Source organism: Oxyura jamaicensis, chromosome Z, assembly GCF_011077185.1.
Source record: "Oxyura jamaicensis isolate SHBP4307 breed ruddy duck chromosome Z, BPBGC_Ojam_1.0, whole genome shotgun sequence".
NCBI lineage: Eukaryota > Metazoa > Chordata > Aves > Anseriformes > Anatidae > Oxyura > Oxyura jamaicensis.
This window is the reverse complement of record NC_048926.1, coordinates 16,801,586-16,827,388: the sequence shown is the minus strand read 5'-3', so window position 1 is coordinate 16,827,388 and position 25,803 is coordinate 16,801,586. Positions and strand designations below refer to the sequence as shown.

At 36.0% G+C, this 25,803-nt stretch overlaps 1 long non-coding RNA gene across 1 annotated transcript; it reads right to left on the bottom strand.

Annotated features, from left to right (window-relative positions):
* Positions 1–453: 453 nt before the first annotated feature.
* LOC118156440 lies at positions 454–11,950 on the bottom strand. Its single transcript, XR_004746267.1, has 3 exons — positions 11,703–11,950; positions 8,600–8,606; positions 454–466 (listed from the first exon to the last, which is right to left on the bottom strand). It is a non-coding gene; the product is annotated as an uncharacterized LOC118156440 (long non-coding RNA).
* Between the last annotated feature and the right edge of the window lie 13,853 nt (positions 11,951–25,803).

The window sequence follows — 25,803 nt, the reverse complement described above, 5'->3', positions numbered from 1 at the left end:
GAGGCCTGGACAGGCTGGAGAGATGGGCAGGAAGTCACCAAATGAAGTTGAATAAGAGCAAGTGTAGAGTCCTGCACCTGGGAAGGAACAATGGCAAGTATCAGTACAGGCTGGGGAGCGAACTGCTGGAGAGAAGCTCTGAGGGGAAGGACCCAGGGGAGTCCTGGTGGAGAACAGGTTGACCATGAGCCAGCAGTGTGCCCTGGTGGCCAAGAGGGCCAATGGGATCCTGGCATGCATTAAAAGGAGTGTGGCCAGCAGGTCAAGGGAGGTGATCCTACCCCTCTAGGGGTAGGATCCTGCCCTGGTCAGGCCTCACCTGGAGTACTGTGTCCAGTTCTGGGCTTCCCGCTACAAAAAAGACAGGGATCTCCTGGAAAGAGCGCAGCGGACGGCCACAAAGATTATACAGGGCCTGGGGTATCTTCCCTATGAAGAAAGGCTGAGAGACCTGGGTCTGTTCAGCCTGGAGGAAAGAAGACTGAGAGGGGATCTTATCAATGTGTATAAATACCTGAAGTGTGGGAGACAGGGATTTGTCCAACCTCTTTTCAGTGGTTTGTGGGGACAGGACAAGGGGTAATGACCACAAAATGGAGCACAGGAAGTTCCGCACCAACATGCTTCTTTCACAGCATGCTTCTTTTGCTTCTTCATGGTGAGGTGACGGAGCACTGGAACAGGCTGCCCAGGGAGGTTGTGGAGTCTTCATCTCTGGAGATAGGCCCATCTGGATGCCTACCTGGGCAGCCTGCTCTGAGGAACCTGCTTTGGCAGGGGGGTTGGATACGATGATCTCTCGAGGTCCCTTCCAACCCCTACAATTCTGTGATTCTGTAATAAGTGTGATGTAGACAATACTTTCAGGACTAAATTCTTATATGACGATATTTTCTCTTTTGCACACATTGCATTTTCTGTGCAGTTCTGATCCTGTGGGATATTATGTTCTCTCAGTTCTAGTAAGCTTCTTGGGGAGAAAATGTCATTCAATACCTTGTAGTTCCTATAGAATGTATCAGGGTTTAAAATCCTGTTTTCACTAGATTCGGGGCAACATTCCAATTTTGTGTAAGCAAAATGCCATTTCTCCATTAATAAAAGGCTTTGGTGCAGAAATAAAGTATTTGTGGAACTTACACACACTGTTTCCATCATCAGCAAAGTCTGTAAAAGCCTATTCCTAAAGCACATTCTAGAATATACTCTAGAAAAGCATGGAGCATTTTAATACAAAATACAGTAGCTAAGAAGAAACTTTTTGTTCCAATGAATTCAGTTTTCCACTGGAGTGAAGAAGCAGATTTTTATTCCATGGAATTAATTTCTACACTTTTGAAAGCATTATTCTCTAACTAAAATTCAAGAAAACTAAAGCTCTAAATTTAATGATCAAGTGATCATCTTAAAAAAATTAAAAAAGGGGGGTGGGGAGGAGGGAGAGAGGCAAAATTATTTCTTAATATTATCCAGAATGTTCATCTCTGAAATACTAACAGGAACTCCTTAGCAACTTTTTAGGTGGAACAAAGGTTTATTCTTTGTACTAAAAGCTGAACTCAGTTTTTAGCTTGTCAAAATATGGTGGTAACAGGGAATATCTTGAGCTGTCATTTGGCTATTACAATTGGTTCATGTGTCTGACAGAATATCACAGCTGGTTATCCAAACTGGAGGATTACTCCTCAATGAGGAAAATTTTATTAAGTTTCTCTAGGTAATTTTTGTTAAGGTTTCCATGATGATGACAGAGGTTTGGTAACTAGATAAGCAAAAGAAGAAAGGGAAAAAATATAGTTTCATGTTAGGGTAAGCAAGCATAATGCAAATTTGGAAGTGAATGAAAAGATATTGAAATGTAACAAAGCACAACAGAAGTAAGAAAGCTTCTAGAAAGTTGAAAGTGTCCCAGAAAAGTACATCTGAAAATAGCATAATTTTTTTATAAACAAAAATTAACATTGTGTAATGTACATGTATGTGTTTGAATTGTAATTTTATACAGTATACAATTATGGACATAGAAGATATTATATTTTGAAAGAAAATTATATTGAAGAGCTGTTCTGAAACCTTTCATTTATCTCTCTATTGTTAAATATATATATATATATTCTCAATAGTAAGTGATTATTGTGCAAAGGTGGGAAAGCTACATTATTTATTGTTAATTTTCTGATTCCATCCCTGAAATCATGACGCAGTTAAGTCCCATTGGAATTCCCATTGTAAAAGTCAATTTAATAAATATTTTGGTAACTTTTCTACTTTAACTCCTGAAATGCAAAATATTTAGACCATTTAAAAGTTTCCATATCTGTCTTCCTTCTCAACTCATAACTTTAAAATTCATAATCATCCCTGCACATAACCTGTTGCATTATCTTAAAATATTTTTTACTGTCAGACACATCAGGAGACTCTCTGTGAATTAGAGTTAAATCTAGTTCTCCCACACAGACCTTCAGTAATTCAGATGTATAAAGCAGAGAGACAGTTGATTTTTACAGGGGGAAAAAATAGTAACAATGCCAGAAGAAGAGCAGAGCCAATGTCTCTTTTCCATTAACTATTGAACAAGCTAGTGAGAAATGTTTTCCCCTTCTCTGTTTCACTACTGCCCTGAATCTATACAAATGTGTATGTTTCAGACATTCTTTGGTGTAAGCATGGGGCTCCACTGCAATAAAATGAAGAGCACCCTCACAGAGTTGGTCCTATGGTTACAATATAAAACTTATGAAGGATGTCAAACCCTGAGAAAACCCTTCTCCTCAGAGATGAATTTTATTTCTTAGGTTTTACACTGATTTCCACTTATATATTTTTATTTCCCTCTTTTATAAAAGACCCTAGGAAATGTGTAGTCATTCATCAGAGCAAATACAGTCTGGAATATGCTGAAGGAAAGCCCAAATGTATCACCAAAGTACCAAAAGAACTACTGAATAGAATGAGAAAGCAAAGAGGAAGCCAGTATGAAGCCTGAGATTTCTTTGTGTGTGTACATCTATTTTTCTTTTTGACATTTGCTTTATTTCTGGAAAGCATCTTGTACTCACTTATTTCCCCTGATCTAATCCTGATGTGAGTAAAACGAAATCTTACTTTTTTTTTTTTTTTTTTTTTTTTTTTTTTTTTTCTACCTAGTGAGGACTGGTTTGATATGAATTTCAAGCCAGTAGTTCCAAACCTGGCCCTTCATTTCAGGAAACCTCTCCATACCTACAGATTAGTGGACTATCTGATCTGGGTTTCTGGAAATTTTATGTTACATAGTTTGAAGGTATTATGTGGATCACAGTGCCCACACAAGATGGTGCGTGTTACAGAATGAGTGACCATCTGTTTCCTCTCTTTGTCAGTTTGCCTTGCAAGGCACATTTTAGCACATTGTTTTTGCATTTAAGAGGCTGGGTTTCTGAGACAAAGTGAGGTGTATTTAACATATGTGAGGGTGCTCCTGAAGGTACTGAAACAAATGACATTCTTATCCCAGAGACTGCCATTTAAAATATATTCATGTATAAATACTGTAGTTTAAAAATCCATTTTAATCTATGCCATATCCAAGTGTACATTTTCATTTGACTTTAACTTCCCACATGTAAAGTACCTTGCTACAGAGTCCTTGCGCATCTGAACCTTTGTAGAAGTTGTCCTAAAAGTACTGCATGTTGATTCAGATGCAAGCGGTCATTTGTTTTTCAAGGGCTGGGATATAAACTGTAGTCAGATCACTCTCTTGAATACTGCTGGTGAGAAAAATTGATGTAACAAATGCCTGATGCACCAACTCCAAATTTTGTGCTTTGGATCCTCACGTAAAGTATACTGACTATGAGTGAAATGGTGTAATGTATCAGCCTCTGTCTTGCCCCTCTTTGAATCCACAGACTTAAAAACAAACGTAGAAAAATGAATGCAGAAATGTTTTTATGCACCATCAAACTTGTAAATCTAAAACTTCCAAAAATCAAGGACTGCAAAAGCTGAAGCATCACTGGTAGTATAAATGTGGCCACAAGAATCAGGCTGGCTTTCTATTTTTACATGTATGTACATTGCAATATTCTTTATTGACCTAAAATAAAACATACACTGCATGTTTAAATCTATGCATCAGTACATATGTAGTATTAAAAAAAATAGAAGACTTGTGAAAAAAAAAAAAAAAGTGGAATTTTTCTTTCATCTTCTGTGCAATGAAATTCTGAAGCACAATTCATTATTAATTGTCAGCAATTTCATGACGTGGTTGCTCAAAGGAGAGTGGGCAAAACTTTGTTCTGCAGAGCATGCAGCAAACACATTCCAACAGTTCTCTCTTCATTCCATCTCTGATGTTCTCTCACTTGCTGACACTATTTCTTGGCCCCCAGCACATTTGTCATGTGTTCAGATTTTTTTTCTTTTTATTTTTTTTTTTTTCTCAGGAGAATACTAACATGTTTATGGCATGTTCAGGAAGCAAAGTTCTAGAGAAAAACAAAAACAAAAACAAAAAACACTGGAGTCACTAAAAGCTCAGAAAAGAAACTTTGCTGAGGATAACATTTTTGCTGGCTGAATATGTGTCATACTGTTTTGGAAGAAGAAAATCATAATTTCTTACTCTGTTTTCATTAAGTTGCATTAACAGAATTTTTGCAATGGGCAGTTCCATCCTTAGTCTTGTTTTTGTTAGCAGTCCTCTCCGTCACTGAGGGTGTACTGGGCAAAATTCTGTTTTCTTCAAAGTGATCAGCATAATCACTTTTAACATTATTCATTGTGGACTAAATCCATCAGCTATGGTGAAGACATTTCCAAGACAGAGAATATCTATTCTTAAATAGACTCTCCTGCAAATGTCACTCTTTGAATAACAATAATCTTCAACACAACTGTACTAAAACTTAATAAATGTCAAAATTAACTTATGTTATTTGTACATGAACAAATTATTCTAAAAAATCAACCTGTTTCACACAAAATGAAGAATATTATTTTAAATCCATGGATATTTTATCCTTAGTCAAAATTGCCTTTGGATATTCTACACACTTAGATTCTTTTTCCCCACTCTGAGCACAAGGACAAGTTGTCACTCACAACTAAAGTAAGGAAATCAAGCTATTTCATCTAGAACATTTTAAGTTGTTAAAAGCACCTTGTGCAGGCTCACGTTTAAAACCTCAGAACTCAAGAGACTCTTTCCATTGACTTCAGTAAGCTTCAGCTCAAGTCCGTATGGAAAATATGCCCCTCTAAATAGAACTATTCTACTTCTGTCATGACATTGTAGTAGTCACCATACTTTTTTCAGACATTGTTTGGTAAATCTTGCTATAATATTTCTGTCTAAGTAAGTTCCCATTTTAGTCTAATATTTAGAGAATCTTCTCTTTTTCTGTTTGCAATGTATCACATAAACATATATTATGCTAGGATATGGGCTTAAAGGGTCAGCAGTGTTTTAAAAACAGTTGTCAGTCTCAAGTAAAACACCTGGTCTAAAGTCCTGTTTCCCTCCCTTTCTCCCTTCCCCCTTCTTTTATTTTTTTATTTTTTTTTGCAAAAGTAGTTGAAACATCAGTAGTACCACAAGCATACTATAGTTTTCTTCTGTCTGTAAAATGATGTTATATGAGAATACAGTCATTTAAAACTGCTTGGCTTTAGAAATAAAAACTGACTTATCTTTCCAACTCACTTTTCCAGTTTTAACTAACCTTACATCTAAGAGAAATAAACATAAAGAAAATAATAAAAAGGTAGTTTTTTGGAGAGCTGTAAAAGGATTTACATGACATTAATAAAACTTCAAAGATTGTTTAGGAAGCAAAAATAATAACTGGAGCTTTATAGCTCTATAGCCATAATTGAACCTACAATGAACAATTCAGGAGAGCTTTGCACCCTTAATAAGTTTTAGAACAGAGCTTTAAAAATCATGAGCAAAACAGCACTCTCTCATCTACAGTTGACATAAAGAAAACACAACACACACACACACAAATAAAAATATTTACTTATTGAGCTATCAGGAAAAAAAAAAAAAAAAGGATCACAGAATCTCAGAGCATCTGAAACAATGCAGTTATCTTCAGAAAGCCTAATAAGAGAGCTCTTTCAAATTTCATTCAAACAATTGGTATGTAAACTGAAAAAAGTATACAAGAAACATAAATTAACTGCTGAGAGAACAAGTGCTTTTCTTTCCTTCTCCATTGGTTGAGAGGGTAACAGGAAAATGAACATGGAGGAAAAGTGGTGAGATCCTAAAATACCTAAAAATTGGTACTGGTTTATTTGTGAATAACCTGTATTTGCTGAATAAGCAGGGGCAAAGAACTCTAAAAAGCAGCAGCTGGAAACTTACCTTCCCATCAAGAATATAAGTAATTTAGGTAATAAATTTTAAAGTGATTGTGACAATAATAGCCCCTGGGTTATACAGTGCATATTCAGAAGAAATTTGGGTTACTTCAGGTGGAGATTACCTGCCAGAGATTTTACCGACCACACAGCGACTATCCATCATTTTATCCATACAGCAAATCATGATCCAAACTAATTTACAAAGCAGCAATCTCAGAAATAATGTCAGAATATATTCATAGTTTGATGGCATGACAGGTAAAATTTCTTCATTATCATAAATGTTTATTAAATAAGGAATTATGAGAGGCTTATTTTAGTCCTGCACTGAGAAAACTTGATGCAATGGATTTGTTCCAGTGTTGACTAACCAACATATTTAAAAATTAAGAAAAGATTGATGGAAAAATAAGAGGTACCTTTGCTTATTATAATTACAAATATCCAGTTCTTCTGCATTGCTTTGTCTCCTTCCTGTCAAATTGGTAAATACATAGAATTAATAAGATTTTATTGTCAAGTTAACCAGAAAGTAAATGCTTCTAGGAAAGTCAGGTAAGTCATTACACAGCACAAAATCCATTTTGCTTATCCGTTGTAGTAGTATTTATAAAGATGACAGGTTTTTCTGGTAGGTGTGTGTTCTGAAACCACCCATTTTAATTATGCTGCATCACTTAAGACAAAGGAATTCAAAGAAAGATAATACATATATATATATGTATGGATATAATATATATATACATATATTCCTAAACTGAAAAGCAAAACAGATAGGAAAAAGAATCTGTGTGCCTGTCAGATTACAAAACACATATTAGTTAAAAATATCCTATCAAAAAAAAAAAAAAAAAAAAAGAGCTTTATACTGGAAAAGAAATGTGCTGCCATTGGTCAGCTGGTAATACATGTTTTTACTGGTGAGAAAAATAGTGAAGGGAAAATTATAGTCAAGTCTGAACTATGTAGATTTTTTCTCCCAGCTGTACACAGAAGACTAATAGCTGTTTACTGTGTTCAGGGAGAAACAAAGTTATGTCAGCTTTGAATCCATCTTGGCAAATCTTTATTCTAGCAGGTTTTTAAACCACTCACACACTGCATTTGAAATATATTAGCAGTAAAGAAGCAAAGCAAGATGCTTTAAAGATAAAGTAGGTATCTCTTGAAGCCAAAGTTGTTCTGCCAGAATGAGTTTAACATCAAGAACAACAAATATGTACTTAACCACTTTACTGCTCTATTGACAGAAGATGTATGTCTCCTAGAAGCAGTAGCTACGCCCATAATGCTCTTACGATATTAAAAATATGTCCTCACAGTTGAAGCTTTTTTGAAAACACTATAATGATTGTTTGTATTTTTTATGAAATGGCACATATTCAAAAAGACCATACCAGCTGTTATAATTACTTGCTATCCATTATATTGGAAACATTATATTGACTTGTGTTGAACTAGAATACCCTTTGTTACATAAAAATAGTTCACATATGTGTTGTTTGTCGGATTGTGTCTTAACATGTCAAAGTTACTATCAATCAATCAGTGATGAATCTGAACTGTGTTACATTAAAACTAATAAAGCTAGCCATAAGTTATGGCTGGAAAAATATTTATGAAATGAAATGTCAAATGCCCTTGAATAGGATATAGTCACTGGTCAAAGCTAAAATTCTGCATATAAAAAAATAATAATAAAAAAGTTTTATTTCTATTTTAATCTGAATTAAACTGATTAAACTGTAACAAGTTATGTACAAAGATTCCCTCTCCCTTTCAATCATTTCCCCTTCCTTAATTTTTCATATTTTCCGATATATACTCTATGTTCTCTAGATAGGCAAGTGTATTGCTTACAGATCAAAATAACAAGCAGTTAACTTTTCTTTCTCTCCCTTTCTATCTCTCTTTCTTTTTTCATTGTTGTACATACAGTTTACAGAAGTATTTACTCATTCTGAAGATAAAGATTTGGGGATGCAGGAGAAGTTATTATTTGCACTGTGGCTTGATTAGCCTCTGCTCAGTGAATTATTTTAATTCCATCCCAGGACAAGGGTGACATGATGGCCAGCATAAGCTTTAAATTCCTTCAGTGTCAACCTGACAGTTGTATAGCTTTATTTTAGATAGAAGTATATGTAGATTTTAGATACTGCGTTCAGTGGGTTCTTTGTTATAGATCTCTATTTATTTGTGAAACAATATAGTTTTTTAAGAAATTGGATAATACTAAATGTCTCCCAGAACTGTCTTATAATAATCTGCCCTCATTCTAGTTGCCTTTACACTTTTGGGGAAAAGACAAAAATATGAGCAATTAATAATACTAATAAGTGACTAGAAGTTTTTTCAGTTTGTCTGTTCTTCAAATCCCACTTCTATTAGGAGTGATTATACGAATAAAAATTTGGTAAAATGCAGGTAAAATAAGACTTTTTTTTTTTTTTTTTTTTTTTTTTTTTTTTTTAAGACAGTCACATATGATGCTACAAAATGTTTTGGTTGGTGTATTTGCATTCTGAAAAGTCTTTCTGACAAAGCCAAGATTTTCATAAATGTAATATCATTTGGGGGGTGCAGTCTGTGCAGAAGTTGGAGAAAGACTATAAAAAGATGATGTATTTAAAATTGGACAATGTTTTTTGCAGGAATAGCACATGAATTTCCACCAGTAAGGGAGCCATCTATTGTGTATTAAGATAGACTTAGATGTATTTTCTGAGTCTGTATAGAAAACTCATAACTTGGTGTTGTGCAACATAATGTTGATGTTGTTTGCCAAATGCTGTCCGAAAACAAGTTTAATAGCATTTCTACCCCCTTGCCATTTATATTTACATTCCAACACATTATCTGAGATGTACTGGCTTTCTTGGGGAGGAATTTCCTGGGTCCTTTTGAGATTTCATTCTTCTCTGAACTTTAGTAAGAGAGAAGTCCCTTTTTCACAAAAAAAGGCAACAAGATGTAGAAAAATAAGCTTAATTTCTACACACATAGACGTGTCTTATTAGTATAATAACAGTTGTCTACACGTGCCACAAACATGGTAATGAGACCATGGGCAAGAGGAGGGGGGACTTCCCAATCTAAGCCAAAACATGTGAAAGACAGCAACAGAGGAGCTACTGGATATAGTGGCATGTCAGCCTGATTTTGTCATGAGAAAGGAGTGCTCAAGATTTACTGGATATCTTTAAAAACAGTTTGAGAACCAGTTGTGATTTAAATGACCAGTATTATAGAAAGAAATTAAATTGTCTCTAGCAAATCTTATATATATTCCAAAGGGTTCTTAAAAATTGTTTCCTTCCTGAATGGTGAACTTTTTCTCTTTTTCAGTCCTATTGGGATTAAAGAGAGACAAGTCTTAATCTACATGTCATTTTAATCATTCAGTCACACTGTCACTTAGCTCAGCCAGTTGTCTTCTTTCCCCCTCAGACAATTGCAATTATGATATGTTTATAGGCAATGGTCATACTCTCTCCTCAGCCTTAGCTTTCCTGGATTAAACAAACATTCATCATCTCTTTTTGCAAAATAGATTGTCCATGATCAGCACATCCCAATATCAGAGTTGGAAATGAACACTTTAGTTATGTAAATGCATAGCCACTGGTGAAATTGGAACTGGAACTGGATATAGAGGTATGGATAATCTGCTAAAGAGATGGGACACTGAGCTAAAGCACCAGTGAATAAGTGAGAAAATTTAATTGTTCTTCATACCTTTTTCTTTCTGGTGACTGGAGAATTCCCTGATATTTAAAAAAGTTATGACTGTATGCTCATGAACTGATATTCTTTTTGTGTTGTCTGACGTGATTTTAATATGGTTACCCTCCCATTAATTACTTGACAGGAAAAAACTGCTACTTGTGATCTACAAAGGTGAAAACTGAGACATGATATCATTTAAATAAATTTGCTCTTGGCCTGAGAAGGTGTCTGTCTTGCAGCCATACTGGAGTGCACGTCTCCAAGGGCTTGGGGCAGTCAGCACTCTCTCTCCAGCCTGCTCCAGAAGCCCCTGATTATCCTTTTCCCCCATCAACCCTTTTTAATGTTTTGCCCATATAGACAAGGTATTTCTTTTTTATAGTGATCACAGCAAAGGAGCTTACTGTGGTTACACAGCCATATTATATCATCCCTCATAGACCTTTGGGATGTTGCCTGAGGCTTGTTGCTGAAGTTTCAGCTTTAGGGCCCATCTCTAATCTATCTACCTGTCCCTGTCCCTGTCCCTGTCCCTGTCCCTGTCCCTGTCCCTGTCCCTGTCCCTCTCCCTCTCCCTCTCCCTCTCCCTGTCCCTCTCCCTGCCCCTCTCCCTCTCCCTTTATTCTTTTTCTTTTTCTTTTTTTTTTCTTTTTCTTTTTCTTTTTCTTTTTTTTTTTCTTTTTCTTTTTTCTTTTTTCTTTTTTTCCCCTTTCCTTTTCTTTTTCTTTTTTGTTCTTTTTCTTTTTTGTTCTTTTTCTTTTTTTTTTTTCTTTTTTTTTTTTTCTTTTTCTTTTTTCTTTTTCTTTTTCTTTTTCTTTTTCTTTTTCTTTTTCTTTTTCTGTGGAAGAAGATGAAACACTCTGTAGTGGAGCTGGGGAGCATGGAGGTCCATGCCAGAGCCATGCCAGCGCAGAGGTGCTGCGTGAGAAGGCAGGAACAACAGAGAGCTTTCTTTCTCTCTTTCTTTCTACCTTGTCCTCTGTAAGGGGGACAGGGGAGGTTTAGGTTGGATGTTAGGATGAACTTCTTTACTGAAAGGGTTGTTAGGCATTGGAATAGGCTGCCCAGGGAAGTGGTTGAGTCACCATCCCTGGAGGTCTTTAAAAGACGTTTAGATGTAGAGCTTAGGGATATGGTTTAGTGGAGGACTTGTTAGTGTTAGGTCAGAGGTTGGACTCGGTGATCTTGGAGGTCTCTTCCAACATAGATGATTCTGTGATTCTGTGAACAATGCTGGTAGGGCTGTGTGAATGAGAAGTTCTGTGGGCAGTTAGCTACCAGCTGGCACAGACCACATCAGTCAGGATTTTGGGAGATACTATGGGGAGATATAAAACTTGAGAGTACTAGTAAAAAAAGGCCTATTAAAAGCTTCTAACCTGATCCGTTTCTAAAGAAAACCATAATTGCCATGGATAATATTTTACCAGCATTTCTGTACCAGTCAGGGATGTAATCACAGCACCAAGCCCGTCAGAGTTTAAGAAACACTTGGACTATGCTCTCAGTCATATGGTGTTAGAGTCATAGAATCAATAAAGTTGAAAAGGCCTCCAAGATCATCTGGTCCAACCAGCAGCCTACTACCAATGTTACCCACTAAACCACACCCCTAAGCACAAATTCCAACCTTTCCTTAAACACCCCCAGGGATGGTGACTCCACCACTTCCCTGGGCAACCCATTCCAATGCCTGACTACTCCTTCTGCGAAGAAATGTCTCTTAATTTCCAACTTGAACCTCTCCTGGCACAACTTGAGGCCATTCCCTCCAGTCCTATCACTAGTTATCTGCAAGAAGAGGCTTACCCCCAGCTCCCCACTACTTCCTTTCAGATAGCTGTAGAGAGCAATAAGGTCTACCCTGAGAGTCCTCCAGACTAAACAACCTCAGTTTCCTCAGCCTCTCACCACAGGACTTGTATTTCAGGCCCTTCACCAGCTTCATAGCCCTTCTCTGGAGATGTTCCATGGCCTGGATGTCCTTCTTGTACTGAGGGGCCCAAAACTGAACACAGTACTTGAGGTGTGGCCTCACCAGAGCAGAGTACAGGGGGATGATCACATCCCTGGTCCTTCTGGCTATGCTATTCCTGATCCAAGCCAGGATGCCATTGGCTTTCTTGTCCACCTCAGCACACTACCAGCTCTAGTTCAGGTGAGCATCAGTCAACACCCCCAGATATTTTTCCTCTGCAGAGCTTTCAAGCCATTGTGCCCCAAGCCTATAGCACTGCATGTGGTTGTTGTGACCAAAATGTGACCTGGCTCTTAGCCATAGAATCATAGAATCATAGAATATCCCGAGTCAGAAGGGACCCACAAGGATCATCAAGACCAGCTCCTGGTTCCACACAGGTCTACCCAAAGAATCAGACCATACAACTGAGAGCATAGTCCAAAAGCTTCTTGAATTCCAAGAGGCTTGGTGCCATGACTGCGTCCATGGTGAGCCTGTTCCAGTGTGTGACCACCCTCCTGGTGAAGAACCTTATCCTGATATTCAACCTGAACCTCCCCTGTCACAGCTTAACACCATTCCCTTGTGTCCTATCACTGGTCACTAAAGAGAATAGATCGACGCTGGCCCCTTCGCTCCCACTTGAATGAAGCTGTAGGCCGTGATGAGGTCTCCCCTCAGCCTCCTCTTTTCCAGGCTGAACAGGCCAAGTGACCTCAGCTGCTGCTCTTTTGTCTTCCCCTCTAGGCCCTTCACCATCTTTGTAGCTTTTCTCTGGACACTCTCCAATAGTTTTACATCCTTTTTGCACTGTAGTGCCCAGAACTGCACACAGTACTTGAGGTGAGGCTGCATCAGCTCAGAGTAAAGGGGCAATCACTTCCCTTGACCGACTAGCAATGCTGTACTTGACTTTTTTTTGTTGTTGTTTTCTGTAATTTACTTATTTAACAAGATTTCCAAACCTAAACTTCTAAGTTTAAGTAGAGATCGCAAACAGATAATTTTTGCTTTTAATAGGAACTATGTGTCCTGAGGCACATCGGAAAACTAAATTTTTTGAGGCACATCTAAAATCAAACCATCTTTATTTAAATAAAAAACAAATAAAGAAACAACAACAACAACAAAAAAAAAAAACAACACAATGAATTTCACAGAATTGTGGGACTGTTGAGGTTGGAAGAGACCTTTGGAGATCATCTGGCCCAAACCCCCCTGCTCAGGCAGGACCACCTAGAGATGGCTATTAAAAAAAAATATTAAAAAAAAAAAAAAGTTTTACAATTTAGCCTCAATTTACATACATGATTTTGGATTACAGAGGTTTGTATAATGAATTAGAAGTATAATGAAATTTTACAGTAATCCAAATGTAGATCTGAGATCCTCAGTATAATTAAAATAAATTATATCTTCAGATAATGCATCATTTATTATTATTATTATTATTATTATTATTTACATTAGTTACTCTTTTTATTTATTTATTTATTTTGTCTGGAAGGGTGTTTGAGTGTCTTCTATTTTAAATTAGTAAATATTTATTTTTGTGTTGTTTACTCTGATACCATTTCAGTGCAAATAGCAAGTGCTTAAGTGGTGGAGAAATCAGTCTGAAATGAATGTCTCAGCTTTTACTTTAAAATCTGAAAAGGTCTCAGTACCATCCTATAGCAACGTCTTGAATCATAATCATATGTTCTGCAATGATGACAATGAAAAAAGTAGAAAAAAGTAGTTTATCAGTTTGATCAGGAAATATTTTACATGTATCTATACTTACCATAATATATTGATCCTGTGAATATATGTGCCAAATTCTTCTATCATTCTTTTTGTCCATTCTGTTGACTGAAACCGGATATGACTGATTACACAGTTACATTTTATGCATTTTATGGTAAAGAATTTATTAATACTTGGGAACTTTGTCTGCAGTTCTGTTGTGATTTTCAAATGAATGTGATTAAAAAATAATTTAAGACTAAAATAAGCAAAGCAATTCTCAATTAAAGTTCTAAGTTTCCTTAAGTTTCCTGCACTCATTTGTCAACATAACAATTTGTGGTGTTCTTTTATAAAATTTGAATTGTAAATATTTTTTTCTAAATTTTCATAGTAATATTTTTCACAGGAATAATAAAACCAGACTGCTTTTTTTTTTTTTTTTTTTTTCCCTAAAATTTAAAAAAAATAATATGGCAGTTTTATTATCCAATTTTTGAGGATTCTGGAGTCTTCAGTAACCAAAAGTAATGCCATTACAAGAGACTGACTGGTCAAAGAATTCTCTAATTTTCATTAGTCAAAGTCTTGAATTGGTTTGTAGAACATTATTTATTCACTTAACACCTCTCACATTAAGCATTTTGTATTTAGTCAAGTACAGCTGCAGTTTCCAGTACTAAATACCCTGTCTTTATGCTTTGGTTTAGTACAGCAGTTGAGTGAAGTCAAAATTTTAGAAACACAATATCAGTGTTGTTCCCCTTCAATGTATATATTTGCAAGAAAACTCTTTTTAAAACACATGACCATTCAATGATTTGTCACAAAACCATTTAAGAAGTACATTATTTCATGGGCACAGACTTCTGATCATCTCAGAAGCATTGCTATACCTTCAATCACATTGATTCATTTTTGGCAGCTTGTGAGACAGGAGTACAAAATTTATTTTGGCATACCTTTGTTACAAGGTTTCTGTTCTGTTCCAGCTATATAAAAAGGTGAGGAAACTATATCTGAGAACATAAATTCACTTTATATCATTCCATTGCTCTCTATATAGTTTTTTTTAGTAAAGGTTATTCCTGAGAATGAAGGTTCTAAATAGTTAATATTTTAAAACTAAGCCATGATACTATAATTTACCTGTAACTCTTAAAATTCATATTAAGAATATGCTGTATTTAATTGCAAAGCCCTGATAGAAGTCAATTCCTTCTTGTACCAGCTCAGGCTTTGCAAATGTAAACATTTCAGTTTTGATGCAGAACAAAGATTTTATAAAGTAATACAAAAGAATATTGGGCAATGTGAAACATCTTCCTGAGGAGAATATTGTGCCTCCTGCTTGCTGGAGTACATTGGTGAACTGACAGACTTTGAAAGCAGGTAAGAAGTGAAAGCTTAGTATGGCTGAGATAACAAGTTGGGGAGTGCATTATTTGTCTACTGGCGCCAAGCAGTGTTCTTAAGATTAGTGGTCCTAAATCTTTCATTCATGGCATTACAGACTGACCATCATAATCTATTCATTAAAGACATACCAGAGAAAAGGAAAAGAAACAAAACAGATGTTTAAAAACCACAAAACTTTAACATGACAATGTGTTTAAGTGTGCACTAAGTCATATTGAGCAAATCTTAGTAAGTTTTGGACTAGAAATACATTTGCAATTTAGAATCATTTTGTATATGACCAGCTCTGTCTCTCCCTCTCTCTCTCAGCCTCCCACAATACATCATAATACATCATAATACATCATAACAAAAACTAAGGAAATTCAGATAAGAAATCTAAAGTGATTCCATTTTAAGAACAAGATTAAAACAAAGGTAACTAGGAGTTAGTGTCAGAGCATGTCAACTATTGTGTTTGGAACTGGTCCTTTAAGTGAATTGATCTCTGATTTCCCATCTTATGATATGAAATAATATTATCTGTTAGGAGGAGAAAATTCCCATCATATAAGATCATATAAAATCTACCATTTTTGTCTTATCTTTTTCTTAACTGGAACAATTCCACAAATAAAATGAAAATATGTCTTCTTTGTTACACCAGCAAGTGGGAGCATGAAAACTGCTCCAGAAGACTTGTATCTAAATCTTTACCTACAGCGGTGAGTATATTTTTCTATGGAAGCTAGACACCTAGACCCATCTCCAATGGGTACTATGAGTATATTCACTACAAATATATAACCAAAATACCAATATACAGCTAACCCAGGCTTACGTGTCCTCACGTGGACATTCTGGAGATATTTTCCAGAAAAGATGTAGTCCAGTCTACCTTCACCATACCATGAGCTTGCCAGTGGTGTGTTCAAGATGCATGCCTGGGTGCTTTACAAAGACTTCCTGTGAATCAGAGATCAGATGGATTATGTAGATAAGACTGTTATCCTTTGATCATCTTTAGAGAAATTATGCAGTTATAACCAACTGGAACTTAGCCCTCAGTTCTCAGTGAAACCTTTGTGGACCAGATATTCATGATCTTAGTCTTTGAAATCCTAGCACAAACTTTCAAAAATAAGATCTATTTTACAAAGACGCTTGTTGTAGAAACGGTTGTAATATCTTCGTTTTAATAATAACCAAAAACCTGACATGAACAGGCTTCCTAGCCTGATGAACTACCTAATATTGTATAGTCAAGGGAGTTGGCTAGTGAAGTGTCTAGGCAAACAATAATTTTGTATGAAATATATTTTTACTCTACTCCAGATCAGGCAATATGGGAAACCCTGCAAGACTTCCTGGTAAAATAGCCTTTATGAAGGACAATAATAAGAGTAACCGAACAAAGTACAGTTAACTGGCAGCATAGTTTCATCATCATTCTCGATTCTTTGTGCCTTACCCTTTAGAGGTCAGCTTTGTAACTCTTAAATGGGCTAATTCATTCTGGGTTTGTTATATCTACCCATGAGGGCAAGTGCTCTACAATGAGAATGAACCAAAATGGAATTAAATATTTGAATTTTAAATCTACAACACTTTATCAAAAATCCATACAAGAAAATAAAAATATTTTCATTAGGGATCAAAATTAAGCGTATTAGGTTTTGTTTTTAACAAAACCAGCTAGTATATATCTATATAATTTGTAAAAAATTGACCTTGAATTTGGAATTGAGGAATAGTAATAATGCTGAAACATTCTGTTTTGCCATTTTGAAAATGGAAAATGAAGTTATTTTCATTCTACGTAATTTTTGACTTGAAATTATGCTATTTCCAATAATTAGCTATTAATGACAAATGAAAATGATTGCTTAGAACTCAATCATTTTCCACGTAGAACACATGGGAAAACTTCTGAATGTTTGAGATCCTAGTAAGGTTTGATTTTTAAAGATAGTTCTCCTGACTATATAAAATGGCTAATACCATTTCAAATTCAAAATAGCAGACAAAGTTCTTCAAAAATTAACAAGTTTCTGCAGCAATGTTTTATAAATCTTAGAAAAGACTACCGCCTCTAATCTCAGCATTGGTGCCTGCTCATTTGTGCTCATTCTTAGAGAATTTTCAGTGCTAGTCTTTCTACAAAGAACTGTTGTCTTAAAAGATTTTGGGCTAATGAGCTGACTGACTTTAGTGATTTCTAAGTGTGATAGTAGCTAAAAGTTATTATGCTCCTGCACAAAAGTTATCCTGTTACTCAGGGTAGATACTAATTGAGACCCAGGAGAGGATTAGCATAGAGTAGACACTTATTTACAAGCTTATGTCTTTTCCTTTGATTCATCCTATCTTTCTGGATATACAAGCAGGGTAGCCAGATCCAAGGAAAAGATGGATGGACAGATACCTTGTATGTACAGATGATAGCCAAATGATAAATTGTGGAACCATCCCATTTATTTATATTCACCTTTGACCATCTCACCTGCCCTTTGTTTACCAATTTATCTTCCCCAGGATGACTTATAAAATCGCAGCTCCCTGAGAGCTTTGAGTTCATTCTATGCTGCCTCCAATTTTTTGTTTTCTTCCTTTTGATTTCTCCAGCAATGTCACAGCCTGAAAAACAATAAAAATAAACATAGTATTTATTAATACATGTGTGGCCAAAAAAAAAGTCCAAATCCACCACAAATATGAATCTTGACTATCTACCTTTCTTTATGTTGGAGATCTTTTCAACAATGATCAAAAAGAAACCTGGACAAATTGTCCTAGTTTACTTAGCTTTAAATTATTGTTACCTTTTGAATATTAAGTCATTGCTATCCTTTTTATACAAATCATTTAACCTGACAATCAGTCCAAAATTAATGACTTTGGTTTCTTAATTGTGAAGGCTTCAGGTAGCAAGACACTCTACAAGATGTTCCTTCTAGCTGTCTCAACTGCCTCAACCCTTAAGAATAAGCACAAAGGCTCAGGTCTGTGATTCCAGGCTCATTTCTGGTGACCCACAGAAAAAAGGGATACAAAACAAAGGATACAAATACAAACAGTGGCTGTTACAAGCATAGATTTTTTTTGTTGTTTCTTTTATTATTTATTATTTTTATTTCTATTGACATTTCTAAAGCAAAATAAGTCTAATTACTTACAGATTTCTGATAATAATAATAAGAAGAATAAGAATAAAAGTGGACTAAAATTCACCATAACATTATGTTTTTAAAGCAGGAAAATTTACACGATTTAATCTAATCCATTAACATTTTAATATGAGCTCTTTTAAGTCATGAATAATGCATGGTTTATTTTTAGGGAAGAATTTTATCAGTAATATTATTGTCTCTCTGACTTTCTGTCCTGACACCCTTATTAAGAATGTAAGTGAATAATTATGTGTTTGTTAAAATCAAATAGTTTGGGAAAGGTTAGTGGTTAAACAGAATAAGCTTGTGTCTTTGAACAAGAGTCTATTCTCCAGAAGTCTACACTGATAAAAATATACAGCTTAAAATTCAAAGGACTCTCAGTTCATACTAGTTTAAATTACCTTATCTGTAAATGCATGTAAGAATGTTCCTTGTTACTTATTCTCTAGAATTTCTGGTTTTCCCTGCTTTTCAATATGATCTAATGTTAATCCTATCAGATCCTGTGGAAAAAGATCAGACTTATTTAGATATTAATTTTAAACAATGGAAAATGGAAAACCCCAAGCAGAGTTCAGGTTCTTCAGGTCAAAATACTAAATGGGGTAAACAGAGTTGGCTGTTCTAATGAGACTGGGAAAATATATATATATATATATATATATATATATATATATATATTGTTTTCTCTGTGTGCATGTGTTGCCACTTATATGGGCAGAACTGCACCTCTGTAAGGGACGTGAAAGTATAAATTTGGCACATGGCCTTCCCATATACAGGTACAGGCAAGCTCACTGAGTATGTAAAACACCATTATATCATTCAGTCCTTAGGTCAGAAGACTAGTTTGATGACAGTAGACATATTTCTACTGCATTTCCCTTATGGCAGTGTCTACAGTGCATTGCCCTTATGGCCGACTCCATGTCTACAAATAAATCGTGATAGACAGAATGTCTTGGTGTGCTGTTGATCACAACCAATCCACAAATGACTAGGTATGACAGAATCACTAGTACTGGGAAGGTAGCAGCATCACTCAATGTTGGAAGAGCAACTACTTTGGCCAGTAGAATCACAGAATATCCTGAGCTGGACAGGACCCACAAGGATTATTATCCCACAAAGATTATATCAATCCTGGCATGCATTAAAAGGAGTGGAGCCAGCAGGTCAAGGGAGGTGATCCTACCCCTCTACTCTGCCCTGGTCAGGCCTCACCTGGAGTACTGTGTCCAGTTCTGGGCTTCCCGCTACAAAAAAAGACAGGGATCTCCTGGAAAGAGCGCAGCGGACGGCCACAAAGATTATACAGGGCCTGGGGTATCTTCCCTATGAAGAAAGGCTGAGAGACCTGGGTCTGTTCAGCCTGGAGGAAAGAAGACTGAGAGGGGATCTTATCAATGTGTATAAATACCTGAAGTGTGGGAGACAGGGATTTGTCCAACCTCTTTTCAGTGGTTTGTGGGGACAGGACAAGGGGTAATGACCACAAAATGGAGCACAGGAAGTTCCGCACCAACATGCTTCTTTCACAGCATGCTTCTTTTGCTTCTTCATGGTGAGGTGACGGAGCACTGGAACAGGCTGCCCAGGGAGGTTGTGGAGTCTTCATCTCTGGAGATAGGCCCATCTGGATGCCTACCTGGGCAGCCTGCTCTGAGGAACCTGCTTTGGCAGGGGGGTTGGACCCTTCAAGTGACCTTTCAAGGTCCCTTCCAACCCCTACAATTCTGTGATTCTGTGATTCTGTGATTGTTAAGTCCAATTCCTGTCTCTCCACACAGACCAACCAAAAATCATAACATGTGTCTGATACTGTTGTCCAAATATTTCTGAAACTCCACCAGGCTTGTTGCCCCAGCCACTTCCCTGAGATCCTGGTCCAGTGCTTATCTTCCCTCTCAGTGAAGAACCTTTTCCTAATATTTAGCCTAAACCTCCACAGACACAGTTTTATGTGAAGACATTGGGTTTGAACTAGAACCTTCAGAACTAAACAGGCTGCCATCACCTGATTTAAATAAATTGAGATATACTTGAAGTAGGTTTTCTTTTCTCTGTGAGCTGGAAAGAAAGGAAACCTGTTGAATAAGACCCAAAATCTTACTGTATGAACAGACTCTTCCTTTACAGCAAAAGTAAAATGTTTGTTGTTTTTTATCTATAAACAGTTTTAATATCAGGAATATCAAAAAAAAAAATCAACTTTTTAAACATAAAATAGTCTTTGACACTTTTAATTAACTATTGGAACTTGTAAAGGTTAAAAAATAGTGGTGGATCTGGGTAGGAATCGTGGAGCAATCAATATGCTAAAATGTGTAGGAGAGCTCACTAATGCAGGGAAAGAAATCAGATAGCATTTTGGTATTACTACAACTCCCATTTATTTAAAGTATATCACAAGTTCTTCAGTTCTAAAATATATGTCAGATACCTTTTATTCTTTATTCTCTCCACTGAGCAGACAAAATCAGATCTATGGGTCCATCATACGAAAGTAGGAAAAATGAAACAGTAACAACAGCAATAAAGTGCACGTACAATTAAAAATGCCTAAAACATAAGACTAATTTTGCTTTTTTTAATCTTCTTCAGACACTTCAGAGTAAAAGTGTCTCACTCAGTTTGTAACAGAACTGTTTTTAAATGTACTAGTGCATCCTCAGCTACACAGAAAAGCTATTTATTTACACTGTCAAGAAACAGGAAGATGAAGCCAATTCTCAAACATTTGTTTCAAGTATTTGTCTCAGTCTGCCTCTTTGCAAATAAACAGCAACATTTAAATTCAAGTGCATATACCATACAGTTCAAATAAACAGTTCACCTTGTTGTCATAGTCGGTAGCATTTCTGGGAAGCCTGAAAAATCTATGAGCAAAATTGAATGTGTCCCCAGAATGGGCAGGACCTCTGCTGCTGGAGAGAGTTGGTGGTATGACAGAAAGTTGCTGGTAGACTTGGCTTTCTGCTTGAAGAAGTGGGAAGGCTGGGGTGGTGCCACCCTACCCCAGCACAGACACTGTTCCTGTTGCAATGACCTGACCCAGCAAAAATAAGTTTGTCATTCAAGCACAGGGGAAAAAACAGAACCTGAGAGACTGCTGCTTCACCACCACAGACACTAAGCAAATGTCTGCTTTGCTTATGGTAACTGCACAAATATGTCGGGTTACATCCTCATCTGGGCAACATTTGTAAAATTTTGTAAAACAATGTACAGTTACTGCTTATGAATTAGAACTTTATATAAAATGTCTATGATTATAATTTACCAATTATTTATAAGAACCATATAGCTAAAGTTCTGGTCAGTTAGAAAACAGTTCCAGTTGAAATAACCTCATTTAAGTCAAATCTCTTGAACATCTTCACTTGTAACAAATATTTAAACAACAACAACAACAACAACAAAACACACTTCATATGTACATTTAGATGATTTAACTAATCAGCTATATGCATAACAGGATAATTTATTTTCATTAATCAATATACATTAATAATTTTGAGATTTGTGTGTGTGTATTTATCTTTTTGCTTTGTACCATTTGAAAACATGAAGATGTAAACTAAAGAAAAATTCATTCATCAACTTTTGGAAATGACACTCCAGGAGTTTTAACAGGGATAAGTAGCATGCTAGATAAATCCTAAGATCAGAGTTGCTAGCACTGTGAAAGTCATTGTTTAAATTAACTTGAATATTTATGTATCATAACCATAGTTCTGCTAGGTACCAATATATTCTAAAAACAGTAAAAACATTAATAAAATGATTAAGCATAGGAAAGAATGAATTTATTAGTGTATTTCCTGATGAAGTAAATATTTTTGGTTGAGTTTTCAGTAAAGAATGTAGCTTTGTCTTTCAATACTACTACTACTACTACTACTAATAATAATAATAATAAATGTTCTCCTATCCAAAGAAAGGAAGTTATACACTGGGAAGTTATGCACTGATGGGAACAAAACTGACTGAAAATTTATTGTGTCACACCTGGAGTAGCTGTTCTCTTTAGGTTGTATAAAAGATGAACAAAAGCAAAGCGATGACATTTCTGGTGCATTTTATTGCATTGTACAAGAAGATTAAAACATGAGGGTATTAATTTGTAAATACATAGTGAATGCTTGTAAATAATATTGCAGCATAGTTTTAAACTATGTCTGCAAATGAAACAATCTGTATGAGCCAAAATTAATGTTTTAGTTAATTATAAAACCAGATCACACTGCTATGTCTGGAGCAGGGATTTATCACTTTTTCCAAATTTTCCTAATAGTTATCGTTATTTTCAATATTAAAGGATATGTATTTCTCTTGTGATTTTTCCCTTTAGCTGCAAATCAGGCTCAAGCCAAACTCAGCTGTATGTATAAGTGAATAAATAAATTAACAGACCATTTCAGTTTTTTTGAGCATTTTCAGTTTTTTAGATTCTCTGCAACTGGAAAGATAACTGCAACTAACTTAACAAGAGAGTTCCCTTTCATAGTTCATAAGTTGCTGTTGTTTTCTGTTAGCCTTTTCCAGCTGCCTCTCCATGGTGAGTAGCTGTTCTTACACTTGCTGGGAATATTCTGGGAGACTGCCAATACCTTCAAGCACTGTTCGAATGGGTTTTCTGACTGATTATCACAACTTCCCTGGGGTAAGCTCTCCCATGGCTGAGCAGTAGAAATGCTACACCCTTAAATGGATCTTGCAATGCTGATGCCATTAATAATTATTCTTCCTTTTCTTATGTTAAGGAGTGGATGTGGTTACATCACATGTTTAGCTGTTGCTGGGTCTCCAGTTAGTATTTACAACAGTTATTCTCTATCAGGTTGTGGGTTTAGAGAAACTCTATTAACAACAACAACAACAAAAATATAGAAATTCTAATCTTCAGGATGCCATTAAGATACATAAGCTGTTTCCCAAGTTAATCATTTGGGAGGTGGCCCGTTCATTTATGCTGCAGGCAATTGGTGACATTCATCATCTCAGGATGCCAGGGCTAGGCAGGTGGCAGCACTCCTGACACAACAGCTGAGCATTAGCTGACTCGGTTTCTATGCAGAATGGCCAGGGTTAAGAGAAACACAACTAGATTAAGGCAAAGGCATTTCAAATTCTGCTGGGAACTTCAGTTCCTCAAATCATTTGATTCTACCATAACCCCTGCCTGCAACAAAAACAAAAGAAAACTAAGTGATAAGAGTTGCAACAAAATCTGAAAACAGAAATCAGATGACAAGAGACAGAAATGAGCAATGCCTGAGTATGCATGCAGCCCAATACATTGGGCTAGAAATGAATGATTAGCCCCATCCTGTAAGAAAGCTGTGATGGAGATGTAGCACAGTTCCTTCTCTACCTTGGGGAGAGACCAAGAATAAGAGCAACCCCAGCTTGTCTCTGGGGTAGGAGGAGACAGGGTTGCTGCTCCCTGGTTTGAACTAAAGACAGACACATCAGAGTATCACTCAGACTGAAGTGCAGACAACCCTTGGGTCTGAGGATTTATCATCTCCAAAATCATAAAGAAATCTGTCATTCCAGAGCAAGAGGCAATGCTGTGAAGCACTTCTTTTCTACTTTGTTCATACAACCTGTTCCTGTAGTGTGATCAAAGACCGACATAGACTTTAAATGACACAGCTACAATTCAGTTAAAAGCAATTCATAACCAACACTACCACATCCTACTCCTGTTTTAGCATTTGTCATCGAAAATAGTTTTATCAGAGTTGATTTAGTTAATTTATTTATTTATTTATTTATTTTAAACAAAAGCCATGCGTAGCTTAATGTAGAAAACATATTTTTTCAGGCATTTCAATAGCAACTTCACTGAATCACATAAAAGAGAACAGCCTACTTTTGTGAACATTGGCATTGATCCTCAGGCTTTGGTTTCACTGCTGGGAGAGAAACTCCCAGAAAGCCTACATTTCTACCAACAGCTAGGCAGAAAAGAAAAAAAGTCAACTATAGCAGACTTGTAAACTGAGCCATTAAAATGTGTACAGTTACACAGCTAAAACTGGGAAAGTCAAAGGCTGGTCTCAAAAACAAACTGGCCATCCATATACACAGACCACCAGGTCTCCAAGAAGATGCCAACTAAACACGAGCTCCATAACACAGAGCTGGGAACACAGAACTGACATGGAATGGTCTGGGCAGGTTTAGTACAGGTTGTGACACAAGCTCAGCTTTTCAGCAGATGCTGAGCTCTGTTCTTCTAAGAAGACCAGGAAAGAAAATGGGTAGCAGAGATGATTGTGGAATGAGCTGGTTTGTGTCAGCTGCCTTCCAAAGGATGTCCAAAGCATAACCTGAGCCTTGACCTTGAGTATTTTGGTAAGGAATCAAGAAAACTGGTCAGAAAGTATTTTACAGCTAGTTGCTTTCTTTGAAAAGTAACTAATTCATCCCTTAAATATATAAATACAACATTAATATGGGAAATAAATAAATAAATACATTATATAATATTTTAAAGTCTTTCAGTCTGCATTTGAGATGTAAGCATGTTTTAGTGAAGTGCAGATGTCTATAAACGAAATGGTCAATGAACTGAAATATGGCTTATGTTTCTTAGCTATCTTTCAAAGGTCTCTAAAGACTGATGGCTAGAAAATGTGCAGCAAAATTCCTAGCTTCTGTACCATCTCAGTCTGAATATTTTCACTTTGATATATTCAAGCATTTCCTGGAAAACACAAAAAAGTGGTCAGGAACTGTACAGCTCTGGTGATTACCCAAACTGGGATTTCACTTTTAGGTATACTATTTTCTCATTAGCCTTCTACCTCAGCTCACCAACACAGGAATGGGTGCTGTTCTCTTCTCTATACAAGGTCTTCTCTGACCTGACTGTCACGCACCTCTTGCAAACAATGCATATAACAGATAGCATATAATAGTCACTGAGCCAAATTCCTTTTGTGTGTTTTAAATATCATCTGTATGAATTATTTATAAATTATCTTGTACATATTTGAAAGGTTCCAGAGGCTCTCAGGAAAGTAAATGTGTGTGGGATGGAAATTAAAAATCAAGAGATTTATCATTTAGGTCTTTGCAAGAGTTTTAGGAATAGAAAATCAGTATTTAAATCTCTTTAAGAGGTCTAAAAGAAAAAGAAAAAAAAAGTCTTACAAACAAATATTATTTAAAAACAAATGATTTTTTAAAAAACATATGTAGAAAAACAACATTTTCAATATGTTGAGGAGTATGATTTTGCAAATCTTTTGGGATATCAAATTTAAATGATTAGGATGGGTGCTTTTTACATAGGCATATGTCAACAATGAGGTTGAAGGAATCTGGGTATTGAAACACATGTAGTCACAAATTAATGTTAGTGTAGTGGAACTTTATCAAAATTTAAAGACTGATGCTAAATCAATATGAAAATGTTATAAAGTTGTTCTCCAAAAT